The following is a 26579-nucleotide window of genomic DNA, read 5'->3' on the forward strand; positions in this document are numbered from 1 at the left end:
ATGTATTTTTAGACGTCTTTAAATGAATGGAATTTCATGAAGACAAGGTAACTTCCTGAAACTTCAACCCAAGTTATTTCTGTCTTGCTACTTTGAAAGGGCATAAGGGCCCACAAAGCAGAGACAAGAAGGAATGAACAACAAAGGTGGAAAGTAAGCCCTTGTACGTAGGAGGCAGGCTGCATGGAGCATGAGATCCTGTGGCAGGAGGTATGGATGTGAATCTCAAAATTGTATAGCAGTGTTTTTCCCTAAGAAAAAGGGTTCAGTGAAACAGACCAACCTATCATTGAAAGTGACATAAATGCTGGTGAGTATTATTGAGCCATAGAAAGCTCAACTGATGATGATTTTTTTCTTTTAAAAAGCAGCTAATTGCCAAGGATATATTTCCCCCTGCTTTTCAATGCATTCTGATGTTAAAGCGAACTCAATGATTCATGTGATTGAACAAAAATATGTGTTATTACATAAGAGGAGGGAAATGATTAAACCATCACTTGGTGGCCTCTCATTTCCTTGTTCATTATGCAACACATGGAGTACCTTGAAGTTTTCTCTTCTCTTAATAGTGAAAAATATCCTTTGGCTGAAATGGTTTTAGGTAAGCCATTTGTACTAAGAATTCAACACCAAAAATAATAATGCTCTAATTCTGGAAACTTGCCCTGGAATATGCTGAGTGCCAGATGGCACTAGGAGCATCAATAAAAGACAATAACTTCCAATGCAGTGAGTGAAATGCTCATAGCAGATGCCACTAGCTGCGGGGCCACATTGGCTGCAGATGGGGTCTCTGGGAGGTATACTTTGCCAGGGCTCATTTTTCACCCTGTTTAGCTTGCTCTTCTAGAAGACTGCAGAATGAAATAGGATAGTGTTTCTCAACCTTGGCTGCAAATCGGAATCACCTGGGAGACTTAAAATATGTATTGATTCCTGGGTCCTATTACCAGAAACTCTTGTTTAATTGGTCTGCATTGTGGCCTAGGCATCGGGGTTATTTTTAAAGCTTTCAGACTATTTCTAATGTGCAGTCCAGGTTGGGAGCTGTTGCTCTGTTACAGAGCTCAGTAAGTTATGGGTTCTAGAAAGCAAGAGCTTGAAAAGAACTAATTCCTTGCTTTATAGAATGAGCAACTGACGTTCAGAGAGACCAAGTGATTTGCTCAAAATCACACATCTTATTAATAGCAGAGTGGTGACTAGAACCCATCCCAATGTTTTTTCTGTAATACTCTACCACACAGGCTTTGGCTGATTGGCTGGAGAGAAATTAGGGACTTAAAAGTACTTGTGAAGTTGTCAAAATATTGTATAAGTAGCTACCCACCATGTCTATATACAGGGCCAGCCACAAGCTCTCCATTCAAAAATGTTATTCTGGTTTGTTGGGTCTCTAGATCTGCATGGAGTCCGGTCTCTCAGCCTATCCATCTTTGGGCTTCCCATTAGAAGTTAAAATGCTTCCTAAGATAGGCAGGTGTTGACAAAAACTAATTAAAGTCCTGTGTAAGTTCTGCTCTTTGGTGAGGTCCTTTGTCTTCACAGACTTCCATGCATGGTCTTTGCGCAGAGGAAACCCCCTGGTTTTTTATTATTTTGCCCTAGTCAACCAGTTGATCAACAAGTGGTGATGAGCACCTGCTAGAAATAAGGATCTATGCTAGCTGCTTTAAGCATGAAAGATGCATGACATGGTTGCTGCTTTCAATCAACATATGACATAAATGAGGGATAAGACATCACGGTGGACATCTTTTCTTGCTTGCCCAGTATCCCTTGGGGAGCCACCTCTTTCACATTCTTAGCTCACATGCATGTGGCCAGCCCTACCTCTAGATTAATGGCTGGGCGTAAACCCCAGCCTTGGCCAAAATAGCCTGAGTCTAAGGAATGGGCACATGACGCAAGCTGAACCAAACAGGGACAGCCCAAGACTTACTGGAGCTCTGCAGAAGAGGCTCCATTCTGGACTCCAACTTTCCCCACAAGCACAGCTGAGGGAGGAGAGAGAGCATTGCTCCGATGGCACTGTTTGAGCCCCTGGATTCAGCCTTGCCTGAAGTTCCCTGGACTTTCCTGAAGACCCAGGTCTTCCCAGGTACATAAACCGTAACCTCCCCACCTCTCTTTTTCTCTTGAGCTAGTTTGAGTTGGGTTTTTCTCCTTGTCAACTAAAAGAGCCCTAACACGTGGAACTTTATCTCAGACCACTTCAGTTGTTTGGACAGTCTGCTCTCATTCATCTTCTGGACGTCAAACCTAGCTGAGGTTTTTGGCCAGCATGAGTGCTAATAAATTGGCTGTGCTGCCACACCTTTTTAGTGGCTATTTTAAGGTCAATTTGTTTTCAGGAGGTGGTGAGAAACTGCTGGGGATATTTGTTTGGTGCTATGTAAGTTAATTTGATTTTCACTGGTAACACCCTTGTTCGATAGGACTCTGGCATCACAATAGCCATTCTTGATGAGACTTGCCACTTTTCTGTAAAATAAATTCCCCACCTGTCTGAATACTAACCAGAGAGTCAACTTTGGGGCAGCCTTTAATTCTTTGGCTATTTGCATATAAATGAGGTATAGTTGAATATGTGACTTGGAAGTACAGCTAGCTTCTCAGTTCATAATTCTATACAGCAAACTGATCCATAATCACAGATGTGTCCCTGATGGGGTTACTGAATAGGCAAACTCAGGCTGTGCTTAGGATACCAAAAAAGACAAGAAGTATTTTTGAAATATATTTGATATTTTAAAAAAAGCGTCAAAATATTCATCATAAGAAATATTAGAACTTTGTTATATTCTCATTTTGTGATTTAGAATTGTGTTAATTTTTAATTATGTGTCAGTAGGAAATGGGAGATGTACCATAATATTGCCTCTAAAGATTTTAATCTGCCTCTAAATGCCAAGTAGCATGAAAGCAAGAACTAAAGAAGAAAAAGGTATACTAGTGTGGAAAATGAGGGTCCAAAGAGAGGGGGAGCAGGGAAGGGCCATAGACTCCTTAATCATTGGCCTACAAAACACTTCTTAGTAGAGAATGTTCGAGAAGCAAGCCAAAGGTTGCATTATTTTATGCAGAAAGAGGAATCTCGATTCTTTTGTAAACAGTTTGTGGTTTCAAAGACTCTGGCTTTCTAATTTATTTAAAACATCTCTTGCTTCATGAATTGGCCTCAGGCACTCCTCCGTAAGTTATTTATGTGGTCCTGCACTGCTGCTGCAGGGTTATATCAAGCCGCAGCTGTATAAACAAAGCCTAGTAACCTATTGGTTGGATTTAGCAGACACTTAGGTCTGTTTAAATCCACTGACATTTCAAATTACTACGTCTCCAGATTCTTCACAGAACAACCACTAAAGGTGACAGGGCTGTTTCTAAACAGCCCTAAAGACAAATAATATGTGTGTTCTAGAGAATGACCACTGAAGAAATGGGACTGGAATTCTATTTACACTCAAAATCATAGAGAGAAATTTCAAAGGGGCTGGAAGGGAGTCAAGATATTTCAGAAAGGAAGGAGGTTTCAGACAGTTTTTACATTAGTGATGCAAACCTGAATTTTCCATGGACAGTGCATGATTAATAGTAGTAATTTATTGGCCAATTGTGAAATGTTGAGTTTCCCCCCTCTACGTTCTTTCTTAGGTAAGTTTTTAGGTGGGTTTTTGTTTGGGTTCTCCAAGCAGATCTGGAGGCAAGGCTGAGTTTAGCTAGTTGTTCCAAAGTGGATCCCAAAAAACATCCCTGAAGGAGTGGGAAGAGTTAGAAAGGGAAGAGAGGAAAGCCAGTAATAAGTGGATTACCACTGTGGGTAACTATGGCTCAGTCCTCCTGGGAGCCTGCCAGGAACTGAGTAGAATGAGGCTCAGGACTTTCCTAGGGAGGGTCAAAGAAGTTGGGGTATTTATCCACCAACTCACCCTTCATTGGTGAAGGATTGCCGCTAAGGGCTTTGAATCCTGAAGAAAACCTTCAGGCAGGGAAGGAGATGGCTACTAGGTACTTTAGAAGTTGTCAGCAAGGAAAGGTTTACCCTTGCTTCAGGTGAGTAGGTCAAGGAGAATAGGGGGTGGGGCCTCAACAGAGTTAGCCACACTAGCCATTTTTATATAGGTGAAAAGCATAGGCTTGTCATGAGAAATTGTATTTACTTTGTCCAACAGGAAGAGGGTCTGTTTGACTATTTCCTAAAAAAAGACTTAACTGGAATGATTTGGGAAGCTTTCCCAGTCACACCCTTCAGCAACATTAACATGACATGTGAACAGAGTACCTCTGTGATTGGAAATATTATGATGCCATTAACATCATGCTTTTGGAACTTTTAATAACGTGAAAAATGCTAAATGAAATGCAACTGTAAAGTGAAAAAAATCAAGTAATAAAACTATAATTTCATTCACCTGAAAAAAATATTTTTACACAGGAAAAAAGAAGACCAGAAAGAAATACACCAACATGTTAATGATGTTTATCTCTGGGTGGTGAGATAATGGATAATTCTATAACTTTTTGTACTTTTCTTCATTTCCCAAATGTTTTATATTGAATATTTTTCCTTTTTTTTTTTAAGTTAACGTGCTTTTGGTTTTCTCTGTATGATCAGGTTAAATGGGAAGCTTGCTGTGTAGACAGGTGGATTTACTCTTGAGCTTGTTGGTTTGAACACTGGAGGCAGGCTGTTACTCAGCCCTGTCTTGGCTGTCCAGTTCCCCTGGGCAATCTGACAATCTGTAGATGCACGTTTCAAGGTTAGCTCAGAAGTCTGTTTCTGCACGAACTTTCGAGGCCAAGAGGGCAGTTCACAGATGGTATCTGCCCAGAAATACTTCTGTAAGGGCTGTAGGGAGATAGTGGCTGTTACCTACTTGAGTCAGAGGAGATCACCAAGGAGGCAGTCCCTGGGAGGGGTTCTCTATGTGTCCTTTTGGGGTCAAGCTGAGAAGCACGTCCTGGTTCACTTTTATATCAATTTATTGTCCTCAATTAGCAGCATTCAGGCTAGTGGTGGCCACAGGGTCGTGCCTTCTCAGCCCTATGTGAGAATAAGCACAGAGTGAGAAGTGGTAGAGGAATATAAACAAGGGTATCCTGATGGAGGTAATATTCCAGAGGGAAGGTAATGTAATCTATTGAAAAAGATTGATCCTATAAAGAGGATGTGATTAAAGACCAACAAATAAAATGTGTGTTAGGAGTTTGGGAGGCGGTTGGAGAGGGGTGCTATGGGAAAGAGAGTCACTGTGGAGTGCAGTGGTTGACAAAGGCTTTCTAGAGAAGGTAGTGCTTTGAATAATCGGTCAATCATAAAATGATGAAAATCCACCTAACTCAGTAGTGTTTTGGGTCTTTGTCTTGGGTCATGTACAGCCCCGAGTATCCAGAATTCCGAGCATGGTTCTGCCTCAGATTCTCTGTGTATCATCAGAAGTATGTTTTCTTGGCCCATAAAATGCCAGTGCTAACAGCCACCTGCCCTACAGGAGTGTTATGATGAGTAACTGATGGTAAACATCCTGAGTAAACTTGGTGGTGCTGTTGCTAAAGGCTTGAAAATGTCAGACGATTAAATATAGTCAGGCACCAGTGGGTTCCTGAGATATGAAACAGTGATACAGATAGAAAGCTCAAGCAGGCTTGAAACGATGTCCAGAATTGGCAAGTCAGTTCAGGAGGGATTTCTCTTCTCAGGTATGCTAGCTACAAGCTCGATATAGAGAGCTGGAATCAGCTGAAGACTATTTATTCAATTCCTCGTGTGTGCTTAGCGCTAAGCTGGGTAATATTAGGGGAATTTAAAACATCAGTAGCAAGAGTGTTGTTCTGGTGCGTTTCTGGCCCACAAACCTGATCCGGAAGCTATAAATCCTCAGGAGTGCAGACACTCAGCTAGATCTGTATCACGGAGTTGACAGAGCCCTTAGGAAGAACCCAAGAGAGGCTCAGTCTTCCCCAAAGATCTGATTCATCCCTGAAACTGATTCTAATCACGTCTTTGAGCACAAGACCTCCTTACACACTTGCTTGTTCTATTAACATGAAATGGATTCATGTGAGTCAGGAAGTTGTGCACCAAAAACAAATGAGCAAACAGAAACAGCGGAGTCCTGCCCCGGTGCACACAGAGAGCACACCTTTCTTTATAGTGGACTATGAACAGTCTGGCGAACCAACCCTGCACACCCAGCTGCGTAAATACTCATGGGGCCACCTCTCCCAACTTTGGGACAGGGGCAGTTCCGCTGACCAAGGGAACAAGAACAGGTCAGGGTTTCCTTGGTCAGTTCTGGACATCAGGAGGGGCTGTGTGGCTATTTTTGTACAGCCGTATACTATTCTACACCAGGCTGCAAACCACCTGATAAGAGACCTTCTAATTAATCTGGAGTAGAAAAACAATAAGCAAACAATCAAAATAAGGCCACAGGAACACAGTAATAACATTCCCTTGAGATGATATTGGCAGCACTTTTGTAAATATGGACTCACTAAGTATGAAGCTGGAAAACAAACCTGGTTTATAGCTGGGCCAACCATGTAAAGTGCTGGTACTCCCTGGGAGTTTTTTGCTGGCCCTGGGATCAAGCCTAGAACTGAGTTCTCCTTTACAGGCAGCCTATAGTCTTCCTTGGCAGTATCTTCTATGCCCCATCTAAATTCAGAAAGGTCTTTCTCTTCTGGGTTATAACAGTCTTTTCTCCCAGTGACTGGAGACATGAGGAAGCAGGATCAGCTACAGGTGATGACATGTGGGCTTACAGAAACATCCTTTTTGAATATGGAAATACTCTGTTTTCTTTCCCCTCTCCCTTTTTTGTCTGCACTAAAAGGACCTGATGTAAAGTCCCCTCTCTTCTTGGGGGAGTTTGCTGACCAGGGCCTTCTACACCACGGGAAGACAAAGCTAACATTTGGTTTGTTAATCATCATACTATGGGTAGAGCAGGCTAAGAAACCATTGTAAAAGAATGAGAAAGAGCAGAGGTGAGTGTCTTAGAGGAAGCCGCATAGCGGAGAGGAAGAGGACAGACATATGTGGGTCTCTAGAGAAGAGAATGTGATCCTCCTATGGTTCGGGAGCCCAAGGAAGTGATGTTGAATGATGTGCCTGAGGAGATGGGGACACATGCTCTGGGGTTCTCGGTCCTGGAAGCAATTCCTGTGCCTCAAGCACGGATAGGGCAGCCTTCCTTAGGCTAATGTGTGTCTATGTGTGTATGCATCTGTGTGTCTAACAGCCCAGCAGAGTGGGACTTCCAAATGAAGATCCAGTTGATTCATAGAAAATAGAGATCTGGTCCTTCTTGCACCCAAGTAAAAGTAGCTGCCCTAAGCCTTCATTCAGGATCCACATCAGACTGGCCTATACATGTGACTCTGTAACTCAGAATCTCTACTTGGCACACTCAGGGGCTCATCCAGATTTTGTAGGACTGAAATTTATTTAATCCAGGGAGCCTTTTTTAAGAAAAAGAAAACAAACTCATAAACATAAAATCAGCTGGAGAGCATCAGAAGGAGCCTGTGCAGTTGAGGAAAGCTGAGCTGAAGTTTCATGAGTTATGTGATAAATCCTGCTCTGCTGGCGTTATTACACTTGGTCCTGGTTAAGCTGGTAGAAAAAGAGCCCTGAAGGGCTCTTCCTGCACCCTCCATGGACATCCTTCCTTCTCTTGATGTATTTCACACTTCCTGATTTCTCTAGCCTTCCACACCATCCAAACAAGGGAGGCTTTGAAAATAGGTCATTTACACAATTTGTTTGAAGGCTGACTCTCTCCCTCAACTAGGTTACTCAACCGTGTGTTTACCTTTAATTTTTAAAAAATCTTTCATTGCAGAATGAAAGGCGTCACAACTTTGGTAATCTCCCTCCTTACTGAGTCTCCGCCTTCCCCTTCTATATGCAACCATTTTTAAGAGAAAATTTTGGCATCAGCAAGCAGTCCAGATTAGGAGGAGGAAGGAAAGGGACTTCCCTTCAAACCTCACTGGAACTATTTATCGGATCTTAAAGGGAGACTGATTTGCTCCCTTAATGAGAGCAAGCACAGCTCTGAGTCTCTCTCCATATGAGGTACAACAGATTTTCCAAGACAGATTGACTTTCTCACAGCTGGAAGAATACTCAGGTTTGCATAAATGGTCAACATTCTCCGAATCACCACAGCAGAGACATGAAGAAGGACAATGGAGTCTTTTTTGTGGCCTTTGCTAGAGAAGACACTAAGCATCCCATTTCACCAAGACAGACGATCGTTTCACTGAAGACATGCAAAATAAAGACTGTGCCATCGATTCTAAGGAGAATTCCAAAACATTCTGAGCATGGTGTTTATGCTACTCATTCAGACATTTGGTCTCATTTGAAAAAGGAAATCTCATTGTTTAGGAATTAGAGCTCAGATACGATTAAATAAAAATACCACAGAATGTTTAAAGGTGTAGTGCTTTATATATAAAATATTGTTTACCTTAGTTGACATTTTTAATTTTCTTTGCATTGAGCGTAATGAATAAAGAAACAGCGGGATCTTGAAATAGAAAAAAACAGCTTATATTTGTTTTCCATATTTGGGTTTATGACCTTGCTTTCTTTTTTTGGTTTGTTTTTTTCTGGTTTTTTGCCTTTTTAAAAAGCAACTGAAAATCTCAAGACTTCAGAAGAGGATTAGGAGTCCAAGAAACAGCCTTGGTCTGAGGTGAAAGAGCAGTGCACAGGGAGTCAGGAGACCTGGGGTCCAGGCCTCCTTTGGCCACTGGCCAACCAGTGTGGGGTCTTGGTCCACGTCTCTCAAGCTCTCTGCCTTGACTTCTTCATTAGTGCAGTGAGAAGCTGGTCTGGGTCATCCCTCAGGTCCTTCCCAGCTCTTGTGCTTTAAGGATTTTCCTCTGAGAATTCCCGAGCCTTTACATAACTCACAAGGCGAAGAGTCCATTTAGGGTAAGCACAGGGGCCTCTGCTGTGCTCTCATCACCACAGAACTGGTCGAGCTCAGAAAGATATTTTGGCCAAACGCAGTATGGGAACAGCATGTTCAGACCCAGGCAGGGAGAGCCAATAGAATTCATCATCCTGACAATGCAGGCATTGGAACGGGCTGCTGTCCAGCGTGGGGCTTGATGGGGAAAACTGGCTTTTGGTCAGCATCGTAGTGTAATGAAAATGTGTACCAGGGGAGACCTAAAACCAAGGGGGGCCCAACTCTGCCACCAACACTGTCTCACCTTTGGCCAAGTCACTCGCCTCTCTGGGACACTATATCTTTATATGTGTGAAGTGAGGGTAATAAGATCAGCCCTGCATGGCTCAGCAGGTTTTCATAAGGTCAAAATACGTAAGGAAGTAAAAGGGTTTGAAAACAATACAAAGACACACGAGTAGAAAGATTGCGATTAGCTTTGAAAGGTGCTTCTGCCCTTGTGCCTGGGGAGGAAGCAGGGTTGGGGAATTTCAGCACAGGGATGAAGGGGGAGGAGGCTGGGCTGGGGAAGGAGGAGAGACAGGTCAGATAAAAAGCAGGACTGGGGGCCCCCCCGTGAACACAGGGGAAGGCTGCTACCCAGCAGTTGGCTTCACGCTGGGGTATTTGGAAGCTCTGAGCCTACTGTGTCCACTTCAAAAGGCCCTCTGTTTATTGATGGCATGGCCTTCCTGCGGGAAATATCTGTTGCATGATTCGTCTAAACAGAAAATACCTGGGCTTGGGCTATAGGGGCTGATACGCTGATGTCCCAGCCTAGGACTTTCTTGCCTTGTGAGACACATGGGAGCCCTGTTCTGTGGCTCCTGGCGTGCTACACAATAACCATTCACCTTGATCATTTCACAAGGGGGGCTCCCCTCCATGGACTAGTGAGGCAGCGACAATGCTGAGATAGAAACCAGGCCAAGTAATAGCATTAGTGATAATCATAGTTACTATTTATGGAGCACCATGTGCCAGATGCTGAGCTAATTCTTTTGCATACATTTGCTTATTTGACCTTCACAGTTGCCCAATGAGTTTGTTATATTATTATTATTTTCCTCCGATTTAGAAAGGTTAGGAGAGGTCATGGAACCCTAAATCTCCTATCTTGTCTTCATGATGGAATTGACTTTGAACCCAGGTTTTTTTGGATTCTAAATTGTCACCTCAAGCATTGTGCAGTGCTGTTCAGCCCAAAGTTGTCTGGACTTGAGTACAATCCCAGAGTAAAAATCAAGTCAGTTGTGAGCAATGAAGAGACCAGGACACAAAGATGCAACAGTGCTCCAAAAAGGGCTTGATTTGCTCCCTTATTTGGTGAGGATAAAATAAGCAAAATAATAAAATATAAATAAAAACAGTCATTCTGCACTGGTCTAGGAAAAGTAAGATGCCCTAGTGGGGACAAAAATGATTGGTTGTTGACCATTCCAGCTAGTGGTGCGCTGATGCTTGCTGGCTTGCACTGGCTTGCACTTGCCTTCAAAAGCCAATTGTGTGCATCTCTTCCCAACTCCACATTCAATGAAGCTAGGTTAGTAGCTTCAACTTGGCCAAGGTTGGAGTATTAACACGTGGAAAATGGTAAAACACTACAAATCAAGCTTTATTTCCCTGTAGAGCCAGTTGTCAAACATGTACCTGCACTGATTCTAGCCCTGTTTGTCATTTTTTTTTCAATGAATCATTGAAGGCTTGTTTCTGAAATGTGGTGTCTAAAAGGAGGTCTTAGCTCTACACATTTAAGTATTATATAAGAATTGAAGGAGCCATTCTAACACGTGCAGGTGAAGACGTCCACTGAAAGATGCTCAATAACCAAACAGGCTCAGACAATTTAATGAGTGACAGGACCTTGTTGTCAGTTCCAGTAGAGCATCTTGCTCTCGGAGCTGCCATCTGTGCCTGCAGGGGAAAGGATCTGTGATCGGAATTTCCTTTAGCAAGGTCTGGTGGCTAGGATTGTGACAGTGAGACTCCATGTCTGTGTGAATGACCTTTTCCTTTTTGACATCTTAAAATAACCTACCAAAGATAAAGTGGATACATGAATCGAAGCACAGAGCTGAATGGATTCATGTGAGGAAAATATTTTGTCATATCACCTAACTTCTCAGCTACATCTGCATTAACCAGATATAGCACTTACAATGTTATCTATAGCATCACCTCCCTTGATTTTCCAAGGAAACGAGAGTTAGGACTAGAATGGAGAAAGAGAACTAAAGATTACCCCCACATCTCAGTTTTTCTATTACTTTGAGAGCCTCGTATTAACCCTTTTGTCTGAAATGAAGCGTGAGTATTTCAGCTCTTCTTCTAGCTCCTTCTTTCCTTTCTCCGTGTAAGTATCATGGGCAGGTGGAAATGTCTCAGACATTTATCCCAACATCTTTTGACTAGAGCACTAGACAATCTCTTCTTACTAAGGCCCCCTCCAGTTCAAAGAGTCTTTGCCTAAATAACTGCCGGTCCGTGGGGCCCCGTAGCACAGTCAACTCTTTAAGTGTGCTGTTCCCAATGGTTTGAGGGAGGACTGGCTTTCAGTCCTAGTTCTCTGGCCCATTTAAGACCTTTGTTCCTTCAAAGGCTGCTTGCCTTCCTGATCTGGACTGAGCAGGTGGAAGCATACGTTCCTTCAGATTCCCTAGTAAAATAGCAGCCAGAACTGTAGTAAAAATAACAAGAGATTAAATGACCCACTCTGAGCAGCCAATAGCTCACATGGCGGGGACTGGAGAGCCCTGGGACAGCTGTGAGGCCCTGCCTGGGGCATGCTTGCTTCTGCTGAGCACTGCTCTTCCCATGGGGGATCTTATATAAGACCGAGGCACAGCAGCCCGCCCCTCCCTGCTGCGACAGTTCACAGGACACAGGATTAGCTAGCTAAAGCCAAGCTCTATTTCTGGAAGGCAGAAAGTTCAGCTGAGGGGTAGCTACTGGAAGATATTTGTTTATTCCATTGAAGGGAGCAAAGACAGAGACTCCTAGAGAAAAAGTTGTTTTAGGAAACCATTTTGTACAGATAAGCCAAGAACATTTGAGATCAGAGTAGGGAAAGAAACCAGGGAGAGTGAACAAACTTGAAAGTAACTCTGCTCCTCCTGTTGTCATGCCTTCCTTTGGCTACTGCACAGATTCAACTCCAGGATTTTAAAAGTATAATTTATCCAGTAAGCCTGATGAAACAAGACTAAGATTTTGCCTTTGCCACCAATCTAAGTTTGGTTTGTTTGGATACACATCATGCATAAATTCTAATTATACAGTAAATTCTGATCATTCGACATCCTGGGAATTTCTGTTAGCACAAACACCAGATCCCCAAGCCAGGCTAGACATTTGTGATTACATTCAGGTTTCAGGGAGGGGCATTGTTATCCTGCATGCCCTTTTCTGTTTCACTGTCTCACTAGGCAGTCCTTTCCTTCAGGACAGAAGGAAGTGGGAGGTACGGTGATAATTTGATGTGGCTAATTAAGGAAAAATTATCTGAACGCATAGGTCTTTGGTTGTGTGTGTGCGTGCGGAATGGGTGTGTGGAGTCTGTTGGAAATGACAGTTTTGAAAGGGGGTAGGTCCAAAGCTGGGAAGGGGGAGCCAAGCTGGGATCTAAGAACAGAAGGTAAAAGCTAGCAACCAAGGCAGGTTAAATGCAGGGACACTGAGGCATGTGAGCAGGGACAAATCCAGAAGGCAGGAACCAAATCAGGAAAAGGCTATGCTACAGTGGGAAAGGATAGAGAATGAACCAGGACGCTGAGCTTTGATGAGACCCAGGACACTCCGAAAGCCCCAAAGTTAGCAAAGAGTCTGCATGCACCAAGGCCAGATGACCCTGTCTATGCTATAGGCAGGAGATTCTGTCACCCCAATACTTCAATGAACCGCTTGATATCTAATATATATTCAGGTAAGCACTCAACATTTTTGGAAGACACACTTGGAAGCTGCTTTCAAAGACAAGTTTTTGAACAACACCAGAAAACAAATATCATGTGTTCTTTGTCAATGGTTTTATTATTTTACCCTTTCTGTTTAAGCAGAGGGGTGCAAGAGTGAACTTGTGCCAAGTGGAGGATAGATGGGTGCCTGGGATGCCCATCGGGAGACCATCAGAGTGTTAAAGAGATGATGGTGGCCCAGACCAGGGTGACTGAGTGGTGGTTTGGAGGGGGGGCACGGTGAAGCAGAAAAGGGGTGGAGATGCACAAAAGGGGGCAGATTTGAGTACTGATTAGACCAATGGTTGCAAATTGAAATGCCTATTGGCTTTAATATGTGTGTTAAATCTCCCATAATAAATTTCTTTTAATTAAAAGAAAGCAAGAGATGGAGAGCTCTGGTTACTGTACTGGAAACCTACAAGTTAAAAGAGACTTAAAAGTATCTACCAATTGCAATGCAGGGCTCTTATTTGGATTTTTTATTCAAGCAAATTGTTAAAAAGTTTATGTGACTTAGAAAGTTGAACGCTGACTTTTTGTATTAAGGAATTGTTATTTTTACATGTGATAATGGCATTGTGGTTTTTTGAGTCCTTATCTTCTAGAGATATATGCTGAGATATTTCTAGATGAAATCATATGACTGGAGTTTTCTCCAAAAAATATGGGGGCGTGGGAAGGAGTTAGCTGAAACAAGATTGGCTCTGGGTTGGTATTTGTTAAAGCTGGATGATGGGTTTATGGGGGCTCATTATACACGAAGCCAACGCTTTCCTTGCGATGACAGCTGCTAGTGCCATGTCCCAGAAACTTCAGAGCTGCATGTCTGCTCTGCTCATATAGATGAACGCGCCTTTTGCTCTAGGATGAAGACATCCAAATGCCCACATTAATAGAGAGATGAAATAGAGCCACAAGAAGGTAGGAGTTGTAGAGGAGCTTTTTTGTTTATATTAAATGTATAGATCGAGCTCTTTCTGCTAAAAATTGAAAAAAAGAAGCGTTCTGGAATTTACCAAGATGAGTAATGATGTGTGGGAGAGGTAGTTGCCCCCTTCTCTTTTCCTTCCTTAGAAGCTGAACCCTAATTGTTTGGCAGCTTCATTGCTGCCCAAACATTTCCCAGCCTCCCTATCATGAGGTGTGGATATGTGATTTAGTTCTGGCCAATGAGATATGAGCAGAAAAGTTATGTGGGACTTTCTGGAAGGCTCTTTAAAGGGAGCTGATTCATCTAGGAGGTGTGTCCCTTGTCTCTTCTCCCCTCTCTTTTTCCAGCCACCTGGAAGGCAGATGTGAGGTGTGGAGCTTCAGTAACCTTGCTGGACCATGAGATGGCCTTGGGATGGAAGCCACACACCTTGTGTGGCAGAGCAGAAAGAAAGAAGGAGCCTAGGCTGCTGAGGACTCTCTGAACTGTCTGTCTCTGGACTTGTTTTACAAAGCGAGAAAAAAGCTTCCTGTAGTTAAGCAAAAATTACTTTCAGTTTTTAATTATATGCAAAGAGTCTTAATGCTAATTAACTGTTTATTGTTAATAAATAAAGCACTTTTTGGTATTATCTATCAGAAATGAAAGTGTACAGAGGCATTCACTCACCATTTCCAGTCAGGGCTTCACCATGGAGATATACTTCGGGAAATAAAATTGTTTTCAAGGGCAAACACTGTAAGTGACCTAAGCGTCCATGCATGGGGGTTGGTTAAGTGATCGAGCCTGCAGTGGGCTCTCAGGCCGCCATTCAAAGAATGAGATAGATCTGTTTGTTTTGCTACCAAAGAGACTCAGGTCTTATTATTAAGTGAAAATGAGTAAGTTACCAAAAAGCATGTGTAGTTTGATCTCTTTTGTGTAAAAAAATATATAAATATACATCTATGTATACTCTTTTTTTTTCCAGAAGGAAACGAAAACCTGCTAACTGAAGGGAGAGAGGGCCATGGAGTTGATGAGGAGAGAGGCTTTTATTTGTTACTGTATATATGTTTGTACAGATTAGACTTTCTCTCTATTATCTGTCTTTACAGTAATAAAAAAAGGTACTCACAGTAGCATACATTCACTCAAAGCCTAATTTTATAAATTAGTAGCACAAAGAGTTTGCCTTTATTAAATTTTCTTCAATATCACTATCTTAGTATCTAAGGTACAGTCCGATTTCTAGTCTGTACTAATTTAAATGGTTACATAAAGGCATTGTTGTCCCCCTCCCAACTCCCTGTCCCTGTCCTCCTCTCCTTCCTCCCGCTCTCTTTCACTCCCACTCCTTCCTCCTCGCCCCCACCTCCTCTCCCTCTCTCACTCTCCCCCTTCCATAATTGTGTAGTATTACCGACTCTCCAAGGGCCTAGTCTCCTCAGGGCCCATGAGAGGATCAGGGGAGACCTGAACACTGAACACAGGGAAGAATCTGCCCAGGAATGGCTGAGCTAGCTAGGGATTCTGCCCACCAGCGCTGGGGCAGATACTGATATTCTCCCTGAACACAGAGTCCTGGGAACGCTCAGTGACCTCCAAGTGGTTTTCGCCAGGTTGTTTGTTTCCTGCAGATGAATGAAGACACATGTGCTCTGACAGGAGTTGGCTTATGTCTGGGAGTTTGTTTACTCATCCTGAAAATGAAGGCAAAGTTTATTTTGACTCTTTCCTGCAGCATGAGAGCTCTGCTTACGAGAGTGGGATGGGAACACAGGAAGAAGATAGCAGCAAGATAGCCATGCGCCAGGAGGCAGATGGCAGAAGAGGTGACATTTGTTTTCAAAGGATCTCAAGACCCTGTAAAGCTCACAAGAGTAGCTCAATTGGTGCTTCAATTCTAGAACAGTTATTTCTATGGGAAGTAACCTTAGTTGCTGACTGCATACTTTAATGATAAAGTCTGACCTTGGCAACCCCATGGTACAGACAGAATTACTGTAGGATGACCAAGACAACTCAGGTCTAAGGAGTGGCAAGTTCCAGAGTTGCTTCAGGGATGGATTCTCACATAGATTAATATGAGCTGATAAAGTCTGAGAGATGAAGGGAGGAATATGTGGGAAATATGGGATCTAGGAATTTGTCACTAGACCAGGTATGTTAGTCCCAACCATTTTTGTTATGAAATACATACCCAACTTAAACTGACTTTGCAACATGATTTGTTGATCTATATAACTAGGAAGTCCAGTGGGTTATTTCAGGCACAGTTAGATGCAGGGCTTTAAACAGTGTATGAAGGACACAGTCATTGCTTCTCTCCTTCGTCCCTGCTTTCCTCTGTGTTAGTTTCATTCACAGGCAAGTATTCCCTACAAAGAAATAAAGATGGTTGCCAAGGGCTCCATCTACCAGTTTAGCAATCCCAGGGTCAGACACTTCTTTCTCTATAGTTCCAACAACGTCAGGGCTCATTTTTTTTGGCCTTATTTGGGACACATGCCCGTCTCTGAACCAGTCACTGCCCCTGTGATCTTCCAGGGCCCAGACTTGGTATCCAGGCCTGGAGCCAGAGTCATACCAGATACGGCCTGGGGTCCGGGGTTGGGGGTGCAAAGGGAAGTTCAAAGGAAAATTAGTATGTTGTTATCTAAGGCAGGAGGAGATAGTCAACGGACAATTAAATGTCTACTACACCAGTGCAGACTTCTGAGCTTCAAGTTTTTTCCAGCAGTAAATTAAAGGGAGAAGGAAGACTACCAAATACTCCCAGTATATGATCCTTCTTTGAAATGTTAGAGATTAGAGGCTCCCAGACCACAGTGGAGGCTTTGGGGCTTACTCCAGAATCTTTGGATTTCTTGTGGTTATCCCAGGTATTGGAGTTGAAAACAGATTGGGATTAGAAAACATACACATCCTCTTAGGGGTATTCTCCAGGCCTGGATGGATTCCTGGTCTAGGATTCCCCTCAGAAAGGTAGAATAATTCAAAAGTTTTCCTAGGAGCTTTCCCACAAACCTAAGGGAGCCAGTCTAATTTATTTTTTGTTGCGTTATTGCCTCTGTTTTTGCAGACTTTCAGAGCAGCCAGAAAATGGAGAGCTGGATCCACACTCAGGCATTCTGGCCCCATATTGGGGGGCTCTTTTGTGCTCTGCCATGGTGGGTAGAAAGAGCAGCAAAGGTCATTGGTGACACCTTCCAGAAATGGGATGTTTGAAAAAAAATCTTCATACGACTGAGAAATTTTGTCTTTCATAATACACAGATTGAGTGGAGTCTACAGAGACTTGGAAAATGTTGTCAAAAATGCTGGGTCAGAATGCAAATTATGTGATCAGACCAAGCAAGCAGAGGGAGATGCAGCATCACCAGCTTTTCTCACCATTTCTGAAAAATGAGAACTGTGTGAAGACAAGTAGCTCACGTCAGAAACTGACAATGGCCAATTCTTTTCTTACTGGGAGAGAATACTCTGGAACTCTTCCTACAGGAAAGGCCATTAGGTATAGACCTAGTTCCAAACAAACGTTAGTAAGGTGGAGTGGTGTAGTTTGGAAATGTGAAGAAAAAAGAGATAAGAGTCAATCCTGGCCACAGGAAAAGCTTGGGTGATGGTCCATATTCATCTCTGTTCTCAAAAACTGACTGAGAAGTAATTGGTGGAGAAGGCGCCAACCACAGTCCCTGTCAGAGTTAGATTGCCACCCTGAAGCATGCTGGGAAATTTTCACAGGGCATCTCATCATTGCCAATTCCTTTTACTTAGGAAGGTTCAGGAAGTTCAGGTAAGACAAGTGCTCTGCTCTCTTCTTAGTTCAAGAACATGATCCAAAGATGAAATGAAATCTGGAAATGTCAACGACAGTCACTCAACCTGCCAAACCTACTTCCTCGCCTACAACTTCTAGAAAGGGCCATCCTACCCTTGGCCTCTAACCAAGTCAGAAACCAATTAAATTACTCTTTAAGGATTCTGAACTCAGAGACATTGATGAATTTGCCAATATGGTTGAGGAACATAAGGAAACAGATATGTGGAGCATAAACTGAGGCACCAGGCACCAGGTGCTGCAAACCAGCTGCCCACAGGACATATTTGATACACAACATGTTTCGCTTGGCCTGCAGGGTTTTAAATTTGAAATGATTGCCAACACTTAAAAACCAGACTATTTCACATTTTAAAATGAGTGGTCTTCCAAAGCAAGCTGCATGGAAAGTGTGGCTGTTTAAGAATGAACATGCTGATAACATAGATGCAAGACTTGAGATGCATTTGGGACTTTTCAGACTTTTAGGACATGCATTCAAAAATCACTGGAGCTCATGTGCACACATGTTCCCACGAGTGTCCATCCAGGAGCACCAATGGGCATGCTGCAGAGTCACCTGCTGCCTGTGGGGTTCGGCTCAGAATAATTGAACAACTTTCAGAAAACTTACAGGAGACAAGATGAATGAAGAATTCTGTTTTCTATACATGGCCCAGAGTCCCTACCACTCCCTTTTGCTCCCCAGGCCCTGAGGCTGAGTGGCACAAGTGATTTTCTGTTTTAGACCCACTGTTTCATCTCGGTGAACCCCCACAGGCATTGGAGCCTGAGAACCCTGCACTCACTGAAGGAGCTCCGCTCTGGCTGTGGAGGGCTTCTAAGGGGCCCCAGGTCCTGCTCTGACTGAGGTTGGGTTCATTAGCAATTCCTGAATTCCCAGGACTTTTTCACACCTAGAGTGAGCACTCTCCCTTCTCCCTGCTGCCCCCACACAGTGCACATTATTTGAGCAAATTTGAGTGGGTTTCAGACCTGGCTGCCAAAGGATCTCTCACTAAAACTACTGAGAATTAACCCAGCAAGGGAAAGATGCCGTGGGGAAGCCAACTTGACTGAGTGGCATGTCATTTCCATGACATCACCTGGAGCCATTGGCCCCTTTAAAAAGGCTCTCCATGCACTACCTGGCGGCCTCAGAACCCTGTTGATGTGGACTCTTGCAGGCGTCTTCCCACCCACAGCATCTGGGCGTAGCTAACTATATCATAGAAGACGTCAAGCTATAAATGACTCCACTTTTTTTTGCCCCCACATTCTTGTTCAAGTTGTTAATTTGTATGTTTGGGAGACAATTTTAAATGTTTGCTTGTGTTTTGCTGAATTTTGGTGACCTCACTCCTTGGGTCTGTTTATAGATGCCGCTCGCAGAGGAAAGGGTCCTCACCGTCGGCACTCAGAGACCTAAGGGTTTCGGGCTCCTGCCCAAGGCAGTGGGTGTGTGCAGCATGTTTTAAAGCCATCATGCAGTACTCTGCTCTTTTTTGTGAGTCAGAGTCATGTGCTGTCTAAAATAGGTGGTGAGTGTGGGCCAGGCAGTGCAAACACAGCAGCAACCCATCGAGCTGACTCCCAGGGAGAGTGTGACCCCTCATCCAAAGCCTCAGCGAGGCTCCATTCTGCTGTTGCAAGGGTTGGATTGAGCACGCAAGCCCACTGAGCTGCTGGTCCAGCTCGGCCCTGGGCATCCACATGTGCAGCTGCATGCTGTGTCTTTAGGGAGGTGAGAGCAAGTGGATTTCACCAGATGTCTGAACACCAAGCAGGCACATACTTGGGGCTGGGCTCTCTTAAACTGTACAGAGCATGTGATTACCTAAGAATGCACAAGCTCACTAATGCAGCTCAAGACTGAGGCATGTTTTGGACTTTTACAGGTTTAGAATATGTATTTGGAGATGAAGCAGCCACCCCCAACACATGCTTGTGGGAACATGTTCTCATGACGTTCGCATGAGTGTTTACCCCATAGCTCGTGCTGACTGTAGGACGAATGGCTAAATTCTAAGTCTGCCTGTGGCCTGTGAGGCTCAGCTGGCTGTTCAGTTTTAGATCATTGAAGGGATAGTCACATGACTATGAGCAAATGCACATGAGACGTGACGAAGAAGCCTTCTGATGTTGAAAGGCCATGCGGTGATGAGCAAGCCTCAGGCAATTGCAGCTGTGATGCATCAGAAAGCAGACTGGACACCCTTTCCTGGAAGCAGCAGCTGCAGTGCAAGGAGGAGAAGTGGTTGTTCCGAAGTATTGCAAAATACCAGTGCAAGAAAAGCTCGGCAAGTTTCCAAGGATGATGTGTGGCAAGTGCCTGTTGTGTCAGAGAAAACTTTTAGAGATCACTCTGTAGGGGGCCAGGAGGAAGGTTTGCTGGACTAACAAAATTATTTGGTTACCACCCAGCCTCGCCCTGGGCACATATGTGGCAGAAGGTTATCCTCCAGTCTCCCTTTCTGTCCCATTTTCTTGACCTCCCTCCTGGCTTTCACACATCCCACCCATGCTGAGGTAACCATTGCTTTCTCTGTCCTCTCATAGCCCCCAATTTTTTCATAGCCCTCATTTTTATCCTAGAATGAGTATTAGTCACTGTACTGTCTTCTGAGGTGATTCTAAGACCAATTGTTAAATGTAAAATAGAAGAATGTGTCCTCCTTTTAGTGACCATCATCGGAAAAGGAAGGGCCTGTGACAATAGGAGGACGTTTTTTACTTTCTTGAAACCACAAATCATGGTTTAGGGCAAGTTCTCCTAAGGCAAAGAAAATAGCAAATAGCACATCCCACAGGAGGCCAGAAGCATAAAGCCATCCAAATAGAAGGACAGTGTCCCTCAAAGGGACTCAGATTGTTTTTATGAGTTGTTGTTTTTTTTGTTGTTAGGGTTTTTAATTTGTTTGTTTTAGTTTGTTTTTGTTTTATTTTTTTTGAGAACTTGACATTTCCCCTCCCCTGGTGCCCACAAATGCAGAAGCAGCATTGGCCAGCCCTTGGCATCTCTTTGGGACTCGGCAGTCACTACTGCTTTCTGGTAAGATTTCAGCTCCTCAGAGTCCCTGCCTACTGCATTTTGCAACAACATTTTAAATGACAAGAGAGCTACTAACAAACTACAATTCAGTTGAAAACTTTGCTGTGAGACTGAAGTTGTTATAGCCTCAATCTGACCTTGAAGCCTTACTTGTAAAGACCAGCTCTGAGCCCAAGCTCCATTTACATACAGAAATGGCATCTGATAGCTTTACTGCTTACATTGGTTAACTTTGGAGAGCAAGGTCATGGATACTAAGAAAAGGAAGAGTCTAGGATTGTTGAACTTGCTCCAGATTTTCAGGGGTTCTCAAATGAGTTCTGAGATGATCACATTTGGAGACATATTGCATGCAATATTTCTACCTGTTATGGCTCCAAGAAATGGCCATTCCAAATGGTAATAACTCCAGGAAATGAGTCCTATTCTTGCTAGATGAAAACTCCATCAAGACTTCATTTGCTTCAAAGTAATTTACCTGGACCTCTTTACTTACCTAAGTTAATGGTTCTTATCAATGTCCCATGCTCAAGGGATATGATAGGAAATACTTTTCATTTTTTTATAAGGAGAAATAAAAACATCGAAAAGGCAGAACTAGAGCCAGTTCCCTCTGGGGGTGGGTCTGTTCCTTGTTCTCCTATCACAATTCCATCAATTCTCCTGCCAATATTTTCTCATTTCTTTCCCTAGTTCTGAAGATTTTCTTTTGATTTATTCCACCCTCAAACCCCATGTCCTGCCAAGTAACCAATTTCCCATTCTCCTCCCAGAATCTTTCCAGTCAACATCTAACCTTACTTCCTCCACATTTCCTCTGCTCCATAACTCCTTCTCTTACCCATAGAATCCTAATTGAAGGGGTGTTTGCCATCCATGCAACACTGGCTCAGTGGGATATCTGATAAATTCCAAAAACTTTACAGTTTGACAGTAGCCAAGTTCTGTATCCACGTGGCCTGACATCCTCTTCATTAAACACACAATCTGATTACCTATAGATAATCCTAGCCCCTTTGGAGTCCACCCTCACCACCACTAATTTTGAATACTGTTTTCCAGTCTCCTGACATTATGAAAATTTTCTCAGCTTGCTGAAGGGAGGGTGGTGCTACTGTGTCGTGATATTCAAAGTCCTCTTACACACATCCCTAATCTTCTTCTAATACCCTCTCCCTCGACTCTATTCGAACTCAACATTCATTCTCATACCCAGTGTTTTCCTACCCCTTGCTGGAGAATGCACTACTGTAAGGTTGTCTAGATGGTCAACCACCAAAAGTGTGCACGGACCTCACAAGACCATGGGCCTGGGCCTAGGTCATAGGCCTAACAGGAGAATAAGAACATCCCACAAGTGCATGTAAATGTGTTCCCATTTCGGTTTACATAAGTTAATAATATAAAATGTAGCTGTTTTTTAGAGAAATGCATTGTGTTTTGGGTTACTTCATCTTCAGAATCCATTTAATTGGCTTTTTTCAGATTTTTAGTTAGAACAAAACAAAAGCTATTGAAGACTAGAAAACAACAAACAAATATATCATGATTTCATTACAAGTTGGTTTTACAACTTGACACTTGAAAAAGAGCATCATTAGCTGAGTTTAAATACAAGACTGCTCCATCCCCAAAGGTGGCGGACACCAGAAGCAGGAGGTCATCAAGGATAATTGATATGTAGGTCCTTGGGGCACTGCTTCAGGAGGGGACAGCAATTCATCCTCCACTGATGTCCTTCCATTTGCCTTTGAGTTAAACAGCAGTGACAAAATGTCAGGCTCCAGGTAGGAGTCACGGCCAGGGAGCCCAAATTAGACAGGCATGGCCATGTGTCATAAGACCAGGGGACTCAGGTATCAGACCTGAACACCTCAGAGAAATCTCACATAGTGGCTTATCCTTCTTCACTGTCCCTGAGAATAATTCAAAGGATAATTCAGACTAGCACTTGCCCAAAACAGATGACACCCACAGACAGAGAATGCAGTCTAATGGAGCATCTCAAGCATAGAGAAGATTTCAGAATCAAGTTCACCACACATTCAAGGAAGATCAACACTACAAAGGATGACAAACTCAACAAAATGGATGAACTAGCACCCAAGCAAGATAAATAACAGAACGAGCAAAGCAGGAATTATGAATAAGCATAAGTAAATTTTTCTGATAGATGTGTGAGGATATAGCAGTCACCAACAACTCAACTGGAGGTCATGGAATTAAAATTTGTTCCCTTTAATAAAAAACTGAATAAGCAAAGGAAACAATTTTTTCTGAATTTGACGTAAGCCTTATAACCTAGTGACTAGTGATAGTTCGTAAGTTTAGTAGTTCAGTTTTCTGGAAAGCATATAATAATATTCAAACAGGACATTATAGAAAGTATTTTGAAGAATGAAATGTTTTCTGCAATCGTTTTAAAAAGACTTGGTCCATTTTGAAAAATCTTCAGTGGATGGAAAATAAAGCAAAGAAAAAGAAGATTTTTCCCCCAAATACATAAGAAACACATGCTAGTGTTTGTATTTTAAGTGCGTAGAGTAAAATGGGCCAAATTTTCAGACAGTTAATAATAGCTTGTACAAGGACTTGTTTCCTTTGATTTAGCACCAACTAAAATAACAGTAAATATACCATTTAAGATATAGTTGGGTTTCTCCCCCACCTCTCACATTGCCCCCCTCCTCCTACCAGCCCACAGTACATAAGCACGCATCCTCCTAACCCCACTAAGGAATCTAAAATAATGATTTAAAAATAGCTTCTCAGATTATACACACGATTTCTTTCCCCATAAGATAGCGTGTCAGGGAACAGTAGCAGATATCAACTTCTTTGATTAGGAATAAAGAACTGTACCTTTAGCAAACTCAATTACTTTCCTGGTCCTTTTTAACCTGTCATACAAAGCTTTTTTATTGCTACATCTGTTTACTAATTATGACTGCTATTTTTGGGGGGTGTTTTTTTTTGTTTGTTTTTTGTTTTTTTTGATGAGGAAGATTCACCCTGAGCTAACATCCATTGCCAATCTTCCCCCACTTTTTGCATGTGAGATGCCTCCACAGCATGGACAATGAGTGGAGTAGGTCCACACTCATGGTCCAAACACGCGAACCCAGGCCACCAAAGGGGGAGCACCTGGAACCTTAACCACTCTGCCATGGAGCTGGCCTGCTATGACTGCTATTTTTGTCAAGGAAATTTCCCACCAGGCATGCCTGATCTATTTCTACCTCCTAACAACAAAGTATATGTATTTTATACATTGTGTCATGAGTTTGCTTTTTTTCATTCTTCTTTTTTTAATAGTTTAATTTGCCACTCATCAAGGCATATCAATCAAAAGAGAACTGGCAAGTAGATCTTGAAGCACACATTTCTTAACCTGAGTAATATCTGAAAACATAAGACATCAATTACATTTTCCATTAAAGAAAATTCTTTCAACTTTGGTGCTTATCCAAGAACTTATATCATAACGTCAATTTCTAACATAAGTTATATCCCTCAGTGCACATGTTATTTTCAAAAGAAAACGTCATATCAAGGTAATGTTTTCCTCAATGTTATTTGATACATTTTTATAGCAAATTGAAAATTCTCAGCAAACTGAAGGTATGTTTAACAACAAAATACATATAGCTTATTTGGCCACCTTATAGGTTTCTTGGTTTAAAGGCAACAGTAAATTTGCATTCTGCAATGGATCTGTAAATCCAGTTATTTTTATCTGGAATTTTATAGATACAGCATCTCAGGAAACCATGTCCCATGCGCTAGAAATGTCTTTTTGGCATCTGGCTACACAAAAGCCTCTGATGAGATACTTCCTCCAAATTAGTATAATGCAATTTTTTACTTTTCCAGAAAAATAGGAAATTTTACCAATCCCTTATTCTTACTGAATAACAGTTAGATTATTACCAATTGCTCTTTTAATTTTACTCTAAAAGAATTTTTTTTTAAGATTTTATTTTTCCTTTCTCTCCCCAAAGCGCCCCAGGTACATAGTTGTGTATTTTTAGTTGGGAGTCCTTCTAGTTGTGGCATGTGGGACGCTGCCTCAGCATGGCCTGATGAGCGGTGCCATGTTGGTGCCCAGGATTTGAACTGGTGAGACTCTGGGCCACTGAAGCAGAGTGCACGAACTTAACCACTCGGCCACAGGGCCAGGCCCTAAAAGGAATTTTTTAAAGTTTAGACATTTCTGATGGTCTTGAATTGCATACCCATAGAAGATAATTGGATAAAACATACTAGACAACTTCAAATAACAAATCTTAGTATCAGACTCATTTGGCATATCTTTAGTATCCAGCATAAAATCCACAGGAATGAAACTACTATAATTTCCAAAGAATTCATACACGATGGACTCTTAGAACAAGGAACTTATAAATCAAGGAAGGAAGAAATTCTGTTCACCTAGCTAATTACAAGCATTCTTCCTCACGGAATAACTGATGCTTTCTGGCGTATTTGCGGAATTTTCGTTGGTAGGAAAGCATGTATACAAGGCCAGGTGTTGATTTCTGTTCCGGAGAATGCTTCCAACACCCCTGTTTTCTGGTAATATTCCAGGACAGGTTTTGTTTGATCTCGGTAAGCTGTCAGTCTCTGGTCCATCATCCTCAAGCTGAACGAGAGGCTCTCCAGTCAGATCGTCCATGTCAACCCCTTTGGGAGGGTTAAATTCGAGGTTGTAGATGCCGCCACCGGCTGGATGAACCCAGCGAGCAGTTAGGCGCTGCTTGATGACCTCAAAGGGCACATTTAGGTTCCTGGCCAGGAGTATCTGATAAACTCTATCCAGGGCTTCAGCTTGTGGAAGCATCCTGGGGAAACCACACAACAGCCAGCTAAACTGGGAGAGCTTTTTTAGCTCGTGAAAGGTCAGCCGAGTCAGGATGTTGTCGGGGATGAGCTTCTCCTGATCCATGAAAATTGTGGCCAGCACACCAATTTCTGTGTCCCTCAGCATGCTGTCTCGAAGCAGGTCCCTGCTGGAGAACTTCAGCTTGAAGTGTTTGCCGATGTGCGATGACAGGGTGCTCTTGCCGGAGCCCAGGGCGCCCATGACCATGGTGCTCAGGAGCTGCCCTGAGGCCCCTGTGGCAGGCGGTGAGCCAGGTTGGGCAGCGCCGACAGGTCGCAGCTTGCGATGGAAACAGCGTTTTAAAATGGACACCACTAAGAGCAAATTTATGAGTTGAAGTATTGAGCCAAAGAATTCTCCCACGATGCACTAGAAAGGGCTGAAGAGATGGTAAGTATGGAAGGAAAATTAAGAAACATAAAGTGTAGATTCAAAAGTTCCCCCATGCACAAATAGAAAATGAAGAGAATGGAGGGATACAATATTTAAAGAAGTAGAGAATAAACAAGAATTTCCCAGAATTAATGGTATGAGTCTGCAGAAATAGACATATCAGTGGAACAGTCCAGTGGACCTAGAAACACATGTTGGCAAAAGTGTGAGTGAACAGGTCTCTGTCACTCCACTGCTGGGGTGTCCCTGAGGCTAGGCTGGAAGGCAGCTTGGCAGTGGCTATTAATTTTTTCAATACCTTACTTCTCAGTATCTTCCTTAGACACTCTCACATGACAACAAGAAGGCACACAGAGAATGTTCACTTCAGCCTTATTTATAACAGCAAAAAATTGTTAACAATCTAAATGTTCACTAATAAGAGAATAGCTAAATAAGCCTTAGCCATACTATGGAATATTATGCAGCAGCTAAAAAGATGGAGGCAGATCTCTATGTGCTGACATGAAAAGATCTCTGACATTGTAAATGCAAAAAGTTGCAGAATGATATAATTTATGTTCAGTTTACGTTAAAGTATGATATAAT

General features: G+C 42.7%; 1 long non-coding RNA gene and 1 pseudogene across 1 annotated transcript; one reads left to right on the forward strand and one right to left on the reverse strand.

Annotated features, from left to right (window-relative positions):
• The first annotated feature begins 1968 nt into the window (after positions 1-1968).
• Positions 1969-14596, forward strand: LOC138917321 (uncharacterized). The gene is made up of 2 exons (XR_011425145.1): positions 1969-2104; positions 14210-14596. It is a non-coding gene; the product is annotated as an uncharacterized lncRNA (long non-coding RNA).
• Positions 14597-25062: 10466 nt separating this feature from the next.
• On the reverse strand, positions 25063-25939 carry LOC100073167 (GTP:AMP phosphotransferase AK3, mitochondrial pseudogene; annotated as a pseudogene).
• Between the last annotated feature and the right edge of the window lie 640 nt (positions 25940-26579).

This window comes from Equus caballus, chromosome 14, assembly GCF_041296265.1.
Source record: "Equus caballus isolate H_3958 breed thoroughbred chromosome 14, TB-T2T, whole genome shotgun sequence".
NCBI classification, from domain to species: domain Eukaryota; kingdom Metazoa; phylum Chordata; class Mammalia; order Perissodactyla; family Equidae; genus Equus; species Equus caballus.